An 11,923-nucleotide genomic window follows, 5' to 3' on the forward strand; every position below is an offset into this window, starting at 1 on the left:
AGATCGAGACCATCCTGGCTAACACAGTGAAACCCCGTCTCTACTAAAGAATACAAAAAATTAGCCGGGCTTAGTGGCGAGCGCCTATAGTCCCAGCTACTCGGGAGGCTGAGGCAGGAGAATGGCGTGAACCCAGGAGGCGGAGGTTGCAGTGAGCCGAGATTGCGCCACTGCACTCCAGCCTGGGCGACAGAGCAAGACTCCGTCTCAAAAAAGAAAAAAAAATTAAAAGTCTCTATTAGACGTATGCCTATTGGCACGTAAACTCAAACAAAGTAGACAAATACTGTATGAAAACCAATGTCTAGCCAGATCCAGCTAAAGATGGTAAGTAGCTTGAAAAGTTAAGAAAGCAAGAGATATGGGTGGGAAGGAATGACAGGAAGAAAAACAAGGCAAAGTGGAAAATTACTACTTCCGATTAGGGGAGAAAAGTGAAGGATTCATACATTCGGTAGCATGTCCCCTAGATAGATCAGTAATGTTTCTTTTTCATTAACTTTCTTCAAATAGCTGGCTTGAAAAGCAGCACCTACTTTATTATCTAAGAGTTCTTCAAATATTGACTTTTAGTTTTCAAAACAAAGTGAGAGTAGAAAAGGGCACTGTTTGTAACCAGGAGAAGACGATAACTCTTCAGTTGAAGCCTCAGTGTTTGGGCTCACTGAATCGTGTCACATCACTGTCACCTATGATCTAGGGATACAAAGGGACAGCAAATAGGGCATAATTTGTTTTTTTTTAGATATGGCTAGTCTTTAGATATAACCCTGAGTTTATAGCAAATACAGGGGATTAGAGAACAAGCTCAATGACACTACTATTTAGCAAACAGACAAAGCCGGGAGATAGGACTCTCTGTAGGGTGTTGACTTAAAATCATGAGATCTATACATTAGGGAAGAACTTTATTTCTTATATTGAGGTGCAACCTGCAGGCTAGGAAGCAGAGCCTTTGGCTGGGAACAAAAGCAACCATTTCAAGGGAAGAAGTGGGGAACAGGAGTTTTACACTAAATGGGCTGGCTAACGTACATATTTAACAGGTTATAGAAGGAGCTATGCATATTCATGAAAGGTGGACTCATGCATGTATAAGCAAACATACATGTTACACAAATCCCATGTTCTCTTGGGGTGGAGACTTAACATTAAAACGCAGTAAAATTAAGCTTTATATGTCAAAAGGTGCACAGCCTGAGTAAACCAGCCAGAACTAGTCTGTGACTGCTGGTCATTTGTCAGGAAGGCATGCGCAGTGAAACTGGTCAGCTGTCATGTCAAAAGCATGAAAAAGGAGGGGAGTCTGGCTGTGGTGTCAGGTGGTTGGCTGAAGTCAGGAGAGGAGTGAGTCTTGTTTCTGTTCCAGGGCTGGTATCTATTTAACGCTTACAAAGTCTGGTATCAGTTAGTGAGGAATGGGGTGTACTGAGGTGTAACCAACCTCTCATCATGGCTGGAAAACTTAGCTTTCAAAGTTTTTCTGGGGTCTCCTTGGCCAAGGTGGTGTCCATTCAGTCAGTCGGTGGGGCAGGGGGGTGCTTAGAATTTTATTTTTATTTCATGTTTCCCCATTTTAGCTACGATCTACTGCAGGCAGCACCAATAGCCAAATCTTTATTTTGTCCCATGTCATTGCCAGGGTGGTGTGGCTACCTGTCCCAGATCCACCCATTCCCTAGGACAGCCATTTGGACATCCTAGATCAGGCAGGAATAGAGAGATGGCAGGCACTCATTAACCCATAAGGTATAAGAGATATAAGAGCTAAAAGGAATAGCTACAGAATTAACTTGCCTGTAAGTTCTATGCACTGAACCATCATAATTCCGGTTTTAACCGGGGACTTCTTGCAGTCCTATCGTAAGTAATTTAAATGTTAAGAAAGTATGATGGAAACTATGAATATGACAAACACTTAGACAGCAGTTTGAAAGGGATTTCCCAGGCCACTTGGAAGCCAACTAAATAGATTGTTGGGAGGATTAGTAGTTCATACCTCTTGTAACCATTTAAGTTTGTTTGGATAGTCTTTCTCTAACAGTGTCTTTTTTTTTTTTTTTTTTTTTTGAGACGGTGTCTCACTCTGTTGCCCAGGCTGGAGTGCAGAGGCGCCATCTCGGTTCACTGCAAGCTTCGCCTCGCAGGTTCACACCATTCTCCTGCCTCAGCCTCCTGAGTAGCTTAGACTACAGGCGCCTGTCACCATGCCCGGCTAATTTTTTGTACTTTTAGTAGAGATGGGGTTTCACCGTGTTAGCCAGGATGGTCTTGATCTTCTGACCTTGTGATCCGTCCACCTCGGCCTCCCAAAGTGCTGGGATTACAGGCGTGAGCCACCGTGCCTGGCTTCTAACAGTTTCTATTTCACCTGAAGTACTTACGTAACAGGAGGTATGGACCAAACGACTCCTTGTTTGCCTAGGAGAAAATCTACAGCAATTTTATTATCTAATACTACTTGAGCCAAGGAGTTTTGGGATTTTTGTTGAGCTACAAGGCTTTTTGCAGCATCTGCAGCTATCTTGAGGTGGGAAATTAAAGAAAAATAAAAGTAAAAAGAGAGAGAAAAAAGTTTTCCTGTATTAGGCTGACTTGTCTCAGAGGCAGCAACAGGCACATCCCAGACCCAGGAACTCTTGATATTATCTGATGTGCTCTGGAGACTCTCCCAGCACTCCCTCCACATAGGGAGAAGAAAATCAAATTTTCCTTTGTTTTATGGTATGAGTTTATAGATTCTTGTTCTCTGTAACTAGTAACTTCAAGTATTTTGTTGTATCTAAGAAGTATAACAAAGGTCATGAGAACCCTGAGTAGGCCTGAACTACAGCTGCCTGGGCACCAGAGTGAAGGTTATGGGATAAGCCCGTGCCTAGGCAAACCTAGATAACGGACGTCTGGGTTGCTTGGCAACGGTCATGAGCAATCCTGAGTTTGTCCTGCCTCTGTATCCTTGCTTTCACACCACTGTAAGCTTGCTTCAAGCTAGCTCACCTCCTTTTGTGAAGTGTGTATTAAAAGTCAAGTGCTGGCTTTGTTCCGGGCTCAGTCTTTGGACATGAGTCTGCTGGGCCTGAGTGCACTCAATAAAAGATTCTCCTGTTTCAACCTGAGGTCTCTCTCATCCCCCTAAATCCTGCAACAATCTGACTAATAGTAGCAGAGACTTTTCAAATAATATCCTTATTGACATAAATCCCAACACTTGGAATTAATATTCCCAGGACGCTTTGATCTGTATCATCTTCATACCCTGCCAATATAGACCTTTTAGTTTAATAATGGAGAGAAAGGGGGTCCTTCTGTAAGTTTGTGGAAGGATATGGGGGTTACAAAACATCCCACCAAGCAGGAACCTTCTAACTGTAGGCTGTCAAGGCAACAGTGTGCCCAAAGCTGTGCAGGTGGATCAGACCCTATGCCACATACAAACACAGAGCCTGAATGGGGGGCACAAGTGATACTCCTGAGGGTGTCTTAATCAGCAGATGCATTCATGAGGATGCATTCATGACATCACCAAACTGAACCATGGGTCATTTCTCTTGCAAGCTTTCCAGAATCCACTCACTTATTTTAAATGTAAATATTGTGGGCACTGTAGGGATATCTTTTTAACTTTATTTATCTGATGTAGATGACACTTGTCTATTCAGTAGTTCTTAGGTCAAGAAGGTCCCCTAGTAGGCCGGGTGAGGTGGCTCACGCTCGTAATCCCAGCACTCTGGGAGGCCGAGGCAGGTGGATCACTTGAGGTCAGGAGTTTAAGACCAGCCTGGCCAATATGGTGAAATCCAGTCTCTACTAAAAATACAAAAATTAGCCGGGCATGGTGGCAGGTAATCCCAGCTCTTGGGAGGCTGAGGCAGGAGAGTTGCTTGAACCCAGGAGGCGGAGGTTACCATGAGCTCAGATCTCACCACTGCACTCCAGCCTGGGTAACAGAGCAAGACTCAGTCTCAAACACAGGACAAATCAAAACAAGGGGTGAAAACATCTGGGCTTTGAAGCAATTGGACCTGGAAAGTCAACAGGGAAAGGGGTTGGTCTGGGTAAGTGGTGAATTAGGGACATCTGAGGAGTCAGTGACAGATATTACCAATGGCACATATCTATCATGAATGGATCAGGGAAATTGTTGGCAAATCCAGCAATCCAACAGGTTTCCTTCTACTAGCAACATTTGGGACAGCTTAACTAAAGTGTTATCATGCCATTCTCTGCATTGAGACAAGACAGAGGGGGGGAAGGGGACAGTATGGGTTTAAGAGTAAAAGGAACGGAGGGAACAGCCATTTAACAATTCAGAAAACTGAACCAAGGGAAAAACCATAAATCCCATACAAATCCAAGGGGATTATCTGACAAACTTTAGGGACTGACCTTAAGTAAGAGAATACCTCACTGCAGGAACAGAACAATGATGTCCTCAGGCGTGCAGGGTCACAAGCCCTGCTCAGTTCTGATAAAGACAGGAAGAGGAAGCACACAGGTAGCTAACTAAACATTGAAGTTATCTAGTAGAAAGGCATGGAACAAATTCTATTAGTTTAGATAGAGGCAAATTATTAAGTAAAAGACCCAGTGTCTTTGAATACAGTCCTGGCCCTGGGTGTCACGAAAGCAGTTTATGTGGACTATTGCCTTCTTCTGGGTCTAGAGATAGGCTTTGGTTAACTGAAGTCTCGTGTAGAGACCGGCACCAACTTCCAAGTTTCAGCAGGGGTTGTTTTCAGATGAGACATGTGCAACTAGGAGTCAGGTCTCTGTAACTTAGCAGCACAAGGATTAATTAATAGCACCCATCCAGTAGGCTGGAGGAAGTATTTTAACTGATGTCTCTTCCACTACTTGTCATCACCAAGCTGGAGGCAGTAATACTGGAGTTTATGGCCTGTCGGGGAAGCTGTAAAAAGATTCTACAACCTGCAGTGACTCATCTTTACAGCTTGAACAAGCCCCTGGCAATAAGCCTAAGGTTCCCTCCTGTAATTGGGCAGGAGAAAATACTTCCTGGTCTAAGTGCACAGACCAACCAGTAACAATTTCAAAAGGGGAGAGCTGACATTTACTGGTGGGAGTGGACTGCAGCATCAGTAAAGCTAATGGGAGAGCTTTAGGCCAGGAAAGGTTAAGTTTGCGTAACTTTTGCCAGCTGGTTTTCAATGATCCCATTAGACTGTTCACCTAGCCCAGAGGACTAGGGAGAGCAGGCACAGTGAAAGTGCTATAAAAGGGCACATTTTAAAAACTTGTTCTAGTATTTGGCAGGTAAAATGAGTGCCTCTATCGCTGTGGAATTCAGTGGGAACACCTTAGAGAGGAATGGTTTTTCTCAAGCAGCATTTCGGCCACCACCACGGCTGTTGCTTGTTTACAGGTGGAAGACTTACCTCAATGAGAATACATCATCAACCATTAGAAGAACAAAATTTAATCTGTGGGATGGTGGCAACTAAATGAAATCAAGTTGTCACATGGTTAAGAGACCCTAGGGGAGAGGAAATTGTCCTGGAGGGAGCTTCAGGAGTTCACCTGGGTTATACTGAGGGTAGATATTGCAAAGTTTATATAGCTGAGGGGCAAGAGCTGGAGAGAGTCACCAACAGTAGTACTGTCTACCCCGCTGAATCACTTTGTCTGGATTCCAATGGGTTAGATTACATATAAAGGTTGTTTGTCTTTGCAGGGTGCTGGGTAGGACTGGATGTCCATTTGGACCTTCCTATAATTTTGTCTGGTGACTGGAAGTGCAATTTTGTTTAATCCATTTCCCTCTTCCAGACTCCAAGACTGTCGTTTGTGAAAATGAATCTGCAAAGGTCTTCAGATGGGGAGGAGAGCAAGGAAGAAGAGCAAGGGGAGGAGGAGAAGTGGGTTGAATACATGTAACTTGGCAAGGAGCCACTTGCAGCGTGGCAGCTTTAGCTGTGGCATCCACTAGGAGGTTGCCTTCGCTGTCTTCTGTTTTGTCAGAGAAACGTCCCTAGACAATGACAACGGTTAGGGCTCAATGAGCCTGAATGGCATCCAAGAGAAACAAAACAGTCTTTGTTTTTGTTTTTTTTCTGAGACAGAGTCTCACTCTGTCACCCAGGCTGGAGTGCAGTGGTGCGATCTCAGCTCAACGCAACCTCCAGCTCCCAGGCTCAAGTGATTCTCCTGCCTCAGCCTCCCTCGTAGTTGGGCTTACAGGTGCGTGCCGCCACGTCTGGCTAATTTTTGTGTTTTTTATAGAGACGAGGTTTCACCATGTCTCCACAGGTGAAAGCCCCCTAAACTTGGTCAGGCTGGTCTCGAACTCCTGACCTCAAGTGATCTACCTGCCTCGGCCTCCCAAAGTGCTAGGATTACAGGCGTGAGCCACTGCACCTGGCCTAGTCTTTGTTCTTAAAAGGTTGTCCAGAGGAAGTAAAAAAATCCTCTGTTTCTAGAGCATGCCAAAATCACGGGCAACTCCAAAGACATACAAGCTGTCTGTATAAATATTAGCCATTTCATCCCTGGCCAGAGGCAGGCCCAAGTGAGGGGATGCTAATTCTGCTTGTTAGGCACATCAGGTAGTTGGCTGGGGGCCTGATTCAGTGGTTCCCATCAGAGACCACCACATAGGCTGCACAATGGAAGCCAGCAGAATTTTTCAGACAGGATCCATCAGTGGGTAAGGGGGTCTCCCTTAAGTCTATATAGGTGAGAGAAGAGTGTCTGTAAAGACAACGCAGTCTTTGGGTGCATAAATCTCCTATTAAAGGCAAAATGGGGCCGGGCGCGGTGGCTCATGCCTGTAATCCCAGCACTTTGGGAGGCTGAGGCTGGTGGATCACGAGGTCAGGCAATCAAGACCATCCTGGCAACACAGTGAAACCTCCTCTCTACTAAAAATACAAACAATTAGCCGGGCATGGTGGCGGGTGCCTGTAATCCCAGCTACTCAGGAGAATGGCGTGAACCCGGACGATGGAGCTTGCAGTGAGCCAAGATGGCGCCACTGCACTCCAGCCTGGGCGACAGAGTGAGACTCTGTCTCAAAAAAAAAAAAAAATGCAAAATGGTAGTTACATTAAGGAGGTTACAGTAAATTACGGTTAGGTTAGAAGAGGAGGAGAAAAGTATCTCATAGGAGGTCAATCAACTGGCTTAAAGATGCTGAGTGAGGGGACAGGTGCAAAGGGCCTAAATCGAATGAGAAACATATACAATGAGGGGAATCTCAGGAGTATTTTTTTGGTAGCCTTGATGAGGGCTGAGGGGGTGGTGACTGCCCTCAGTACAGGAAGGAATGCCTCGTGAAACTGGTCAGCTGTCATGGTGAAACTGCAAAAAAGGAGGGGAGGCTGGTCACAATGTCAGGCAGTTGGCTGAAGTCAGCAGAGGAGCAAGTCTTCCATTCTTTGTTTTTCCAAGGCTGGTTTCTGTTTAACTTTTAGGAAAAAAGTCTGGTATTTGTTAGTAAGGAAGGAGACCGTGACCATCTTATCATGTTTGGGAATTTGTTTTTCATGTTTTTCTGGAGCCTACTTGGCCAAAGGGGGGGGGTCTGTTCAGCCAGTTTAGGGGGCTTAGAATTTTATTTTTATTTCACAGGGACAATTAGCCCAGCTGCTTTGGCAAGTCAGTGCCATTAAAAAAAGAAATGCGCTAGATCAAGGGGTTGGTAAACTAAGGCCCACAAGCCACTGCCTACTTTTGTTTGCCTCTAAGCTAAGAATGACTTTACATTTTTAAATAGTTGAAGAAAATCAAAATAATATTTTGTGACACATCAAAATTATAAGAACTTCAAGTTCCGGTGACCGTAAGTTTTACTGGAACATGGCCACACGTACTTACATACTATCACCTGCTTTTGAATGACAAGGTGTGAGATAGGAAAACTGTATTCTCACACTCACAATACTCTGAATACTTCATTTTTTTTTTTTTTTTAAGTAGAGATGAGTCTCACTTTGTTGCCCAGGCTGGTCTTGAACTCCTGGGCTCAAGCAGTCCTCCCGCCTTGGCCTCCCAAAGTGCTCGGATTACAGGTGTGAAGATTCACTTCTGACATCACGTAGGTGTGGGGTTTCCTCTCCCAACAACCAATTCTCTGACACCAGCTGGGTGACCTACAACTTAACTCAATTCTCACACTATCTACCTGGAGATAACATCAGACGGCAGAAGTCAAGGGCTCAGTCCCACAAGACTCCTCCCATTCCAGATGCCAATTACAAGCAGGAGGTTCCCAGGTTACCCACAACTTGTCCAACTTGGCTACAATCAGAGGTTCCCACAACCCCCTTCTCAGGTTTGATCATTTGCTAGAGCAGCTCACAGAACTCAGGAAAGCACTTTACTTATTACTCATTCATTATAAAAAGATGCAGCTCAAAAACGACCATGTGGAAGAGACACATAAGAGACATGTATGGGTTTTTAGAGGCTTCACCATGTAGGTATGATTGATTAAATCACTGGCTATTAGTGAACAACTCAACCTTCAGTTCCTCTCCCCTTCCTCAGAGGTGGGAGGGACTGAAACTTCCAACTCTCTAATCACATGATTGGTTTTCCTAGGCAAACCCCCATCCTGAGGCTATCCAGGAGCCCCCAGTCATCAGTCATCTTAGTAGCATACAAAAAGCACTTAGGAGATTCCAAAGGTTTCAGGAGTTGTGCACAAAGGAATGGGAGCACAGAACAAATATGTATTTATTATTACATCACAGTACACACAAGGGCAGAGTTGAATAGCTGCAATGAGATCACATGGCACTCAGAGTCTAAAGTATTTACTATATGGCCCTTTAAAGAAAAAGTTTGCAAACCTCTGCACTTGATTTAAAAACTTAAGGAACAACCAAATGTGTGGCTCTAAATGGGATACTATTTTGGACATGACCACCAAGGGACATTTTTGGAACAACAGGAAAGGTTTGTATGGTTTTGGTATTAGTTAAGATGAAAATTTCCTGAAATAGAAAGGTGGAGACTGTGATTGAAAAAAGCAGATTACAAAAGAGTAGCCTCAGTATGATCTTACTTTGTTTGGTATGCCTACAGAAGATCTGGAAAGATAGATATGGAAGTGTTATGTGTGATTTGGAGGAATTATATTAATTTGCTTTTGCATTGCTATAAAGGAACACCTGAGACTGGGTAATTTATAAAGAAAAGAGGTTTATTTGGCTCATGGTTCTGCAGCTTGTACAAGATGCATGACACCAGCATCTGCTTTTGGGAGGATCTCAGTAAGTTTCCAACCCTGGTGGAAAGGGAAGGGGAACCAGTGTGAACTATACCACAGGGAGGTCATCAAGCCTTTTATGAGGGATCCACCCCCATGAGATGGATGGTGGGAAGTGACCCAAACACCTCCCACTGGACCCACCCCAACGATCGACAACAAATTTTAACATGAGATTTGGAGGGGACAAATATCTAAACAATATCAGGAATGGAATGTGATGTTTTTATTTTCACTGTTGTTTGTATTTTGCATTTTCTTCTTGCACAGATATTTCTCATTTTTTTGTGTACTATGTAATCTAAGATCAATGCAGTAGAGATTTGGGCATATAATAGTTGCAGGTAGAAGTATTTTTGAGAGTGGAAGAGTTTGTAAATAACACCCAGGGAATAGAATATAAAAAATTCCACTTGTGGAGAAAGAAAAGAGTGTAAGTTGGGCTAAAGAAATTCTCATGCTGGCCGGTGGGTCCATGTGTAATCCCACAACTTTGGGAGGTGGAGGTGGAAGGACTGCTTAAGGCCAGCAATTCAAGACCAACCTGAACAACATAGCAAGACACTGTCTCTACAAAAAAAAATTAGCCTGGTGTGGTGGTGAGGGCCTCTAGTCTCAGCTACTTGGGAGGATGAGGCAGGAAGATCACTTGAGCCCAGGAGGTCAATGCTGGAGCCATGATCTAAGCCACTATACTCCAGCCTAGGTGACAGAGCAAGACCCTGTATCAAAACAAACAAAAACCCCCACTGTTGGGGTATAGTTCTAAGGGGCAGTCACTTGTTATGCAAGTAGAAAAGAGAGAAATGTAGAAAGAATTATAATGGTCAGCTGTCTTAAACCAAAATCTAAGGTAATTTTCATAATACTGGTTTAATTTTTCATGCAATTGTCCCATGTGAAGCTTGTTCATGGACCAATCTTCCAGAGATTTAATATGGTGTTTTTCAAAGTATTTGTTCAGAACTCATATAGCTAAGAATTTAGTTTAGCGATTCATGGACAGAATTTTTTTAAATGACACAAACTGAAAGATTAAATATCAGAGTAAGTCATATACCAAGGATAGAATGTATAATACGATCTCATTTCTGTTTTAAAAAGGAAAAAAAAAAACAAAAACAAAAACCTTGATATGTTGTATTTTTATGAATCTGCATAACAATCTATTAAAAAATTAGGGAAGGCTATACTTTAAACTTTTAATATGGTTACTTTAGGAGAGCGGGGCTAAAGGAGACCATGCAGAAAAAATTTATTCCAATTATTTATTCCAATAAAGTCTCCTTCTCTAAGAAGTCTTTTCTTGCTTATTTTATCTGGTGCTAATCCCTTTACTAATTTTCTTATCACCTTAGCATTAAAGCCACTCATTCATACTTGCCCAAACAGTCATTGTACTACGCCTCTAGGAAAAAAATATAAATACCATACCAGAATATCTGCCTTAAGAGTTTGATCTAGTGGGAAAGACAGACTCATATTTAATTACAAATAATGTGGTATAAGTTTTAAGGAGTAAGGTAGGTAGGCAGGCAGGGCAGGTAGGCAGATAGGCAACAGGGTTGGTAGGCAGAGGGAATATTGTGGCCCCAAACTGCCACTCTAAAACCTTGTCAGAGGTAACAAACAGCATGCACAAGTGTTCATAGAGCAGTCCAGGGATGGGCTAGAAAAGTGGGCAGGACTGGACAATAGAAGGGCTTTGTATGGTGTGAAAGTACTTAGACTATCCTGAGGAGAATAAATGAGAGATTTGAAGCAAAAGAAACATGTAGCTGATTTGAGTTTTAGATACACCAAAATGGAGTCTACATGGAGGATGGATTTAAAACATTAACTTGAGGCAAGGATTTAGTTGTGTAACATAAACACACTTTTAAAAAGTTATGTGGCCTTTCTTTATGGAGGACTTCATGGCTCTTTATTCCATCTCCCTCATCAATTATATCAAACGTTAGGATGGAAAGGCTAAGACACGGCAATGTCTTATTTGAGGACCCCTCCTCAAATCCCTACTCCAGGCTTTCCCACAGCAATTTCAAAACCTTTTTCCTGGCACTTAACTTATTCTTTCCTGCGTTTGCTTTTGACTGTACAGTACATAGGTCTTAGGTCTCCAGTCTGAAAACTGCACCACTAGATTTTACAGTTCCACAGGACTTAGCACAACGTCTTTGAAAAAAAATACTGCTTAAATAACTCTCAGATGTAAATGTATAATCCTTATCTCTTGATTGCCAGACCACATTCCCAATTGCCCAGATATCTCTACCTGGATGTCCTATAATTATCTCAAACTTAACCCAAATGGACCCGGGTACCTCTCCTCACCGCCAAACTAGTCATGCTTCCATTTCATATTTCAGTATTTTTCCAAACCCTGAGTCATCTTTGTTCACTCTCTACTACCGGCCATGAACACTCGACTGCTAAATGCTGCACACATCTCTTCCATTTCTCTCTCTTTTCCATTACCCTAGTTTAAGTCTTGAAGTGATTCCCTACCTCTCCCTATTTCCCACAAAAGCTACATAATAGCTATCAGCATTACCGTGCTAAAGCAGAGGTGTGATCGCTGTCATTTCCCACCTTCAAGTAGCTGGAAACCCCACAAAGACGAGGACCATGCCCATTGAAATCCCGGCAGCATTCTCGCTCTCTCGTTCTACTGATACTGACTGGATCACTGTA

The 11,923-nt window shown here is 43.2% G+C and overlaps 1 protein-coding gene across 3 annotated transcripts in view; it reads right to left on the reverse strand.

Moving 5' to 3' along the window:
• Positions 1-11,923, reverse strand: part of TATDN1 (TatD DNase domain containing 1) — a 47,744-nt gene that overhangs the window by 35,206 nt on the left and 615 nt on the right. The window lies entirely within an intron of this gene.

The sequence above is a fragment of the Mandrillus leucophaeus genome, unplaced genomic scaffold (genome assembly GCF_000951045.1).
Source record: "Mandrillus leucophaeus isolate KB7577 unplaced genomic scaffold, Mleu.le_1.0 Scaffold650, whole genome shotgun sequence".
NCBI lineage: Eukaryota > Metazoa > Chordata > Mammalia > Primates > Cercopithecidae > Mandrillus > Mandrillus leucophaeus.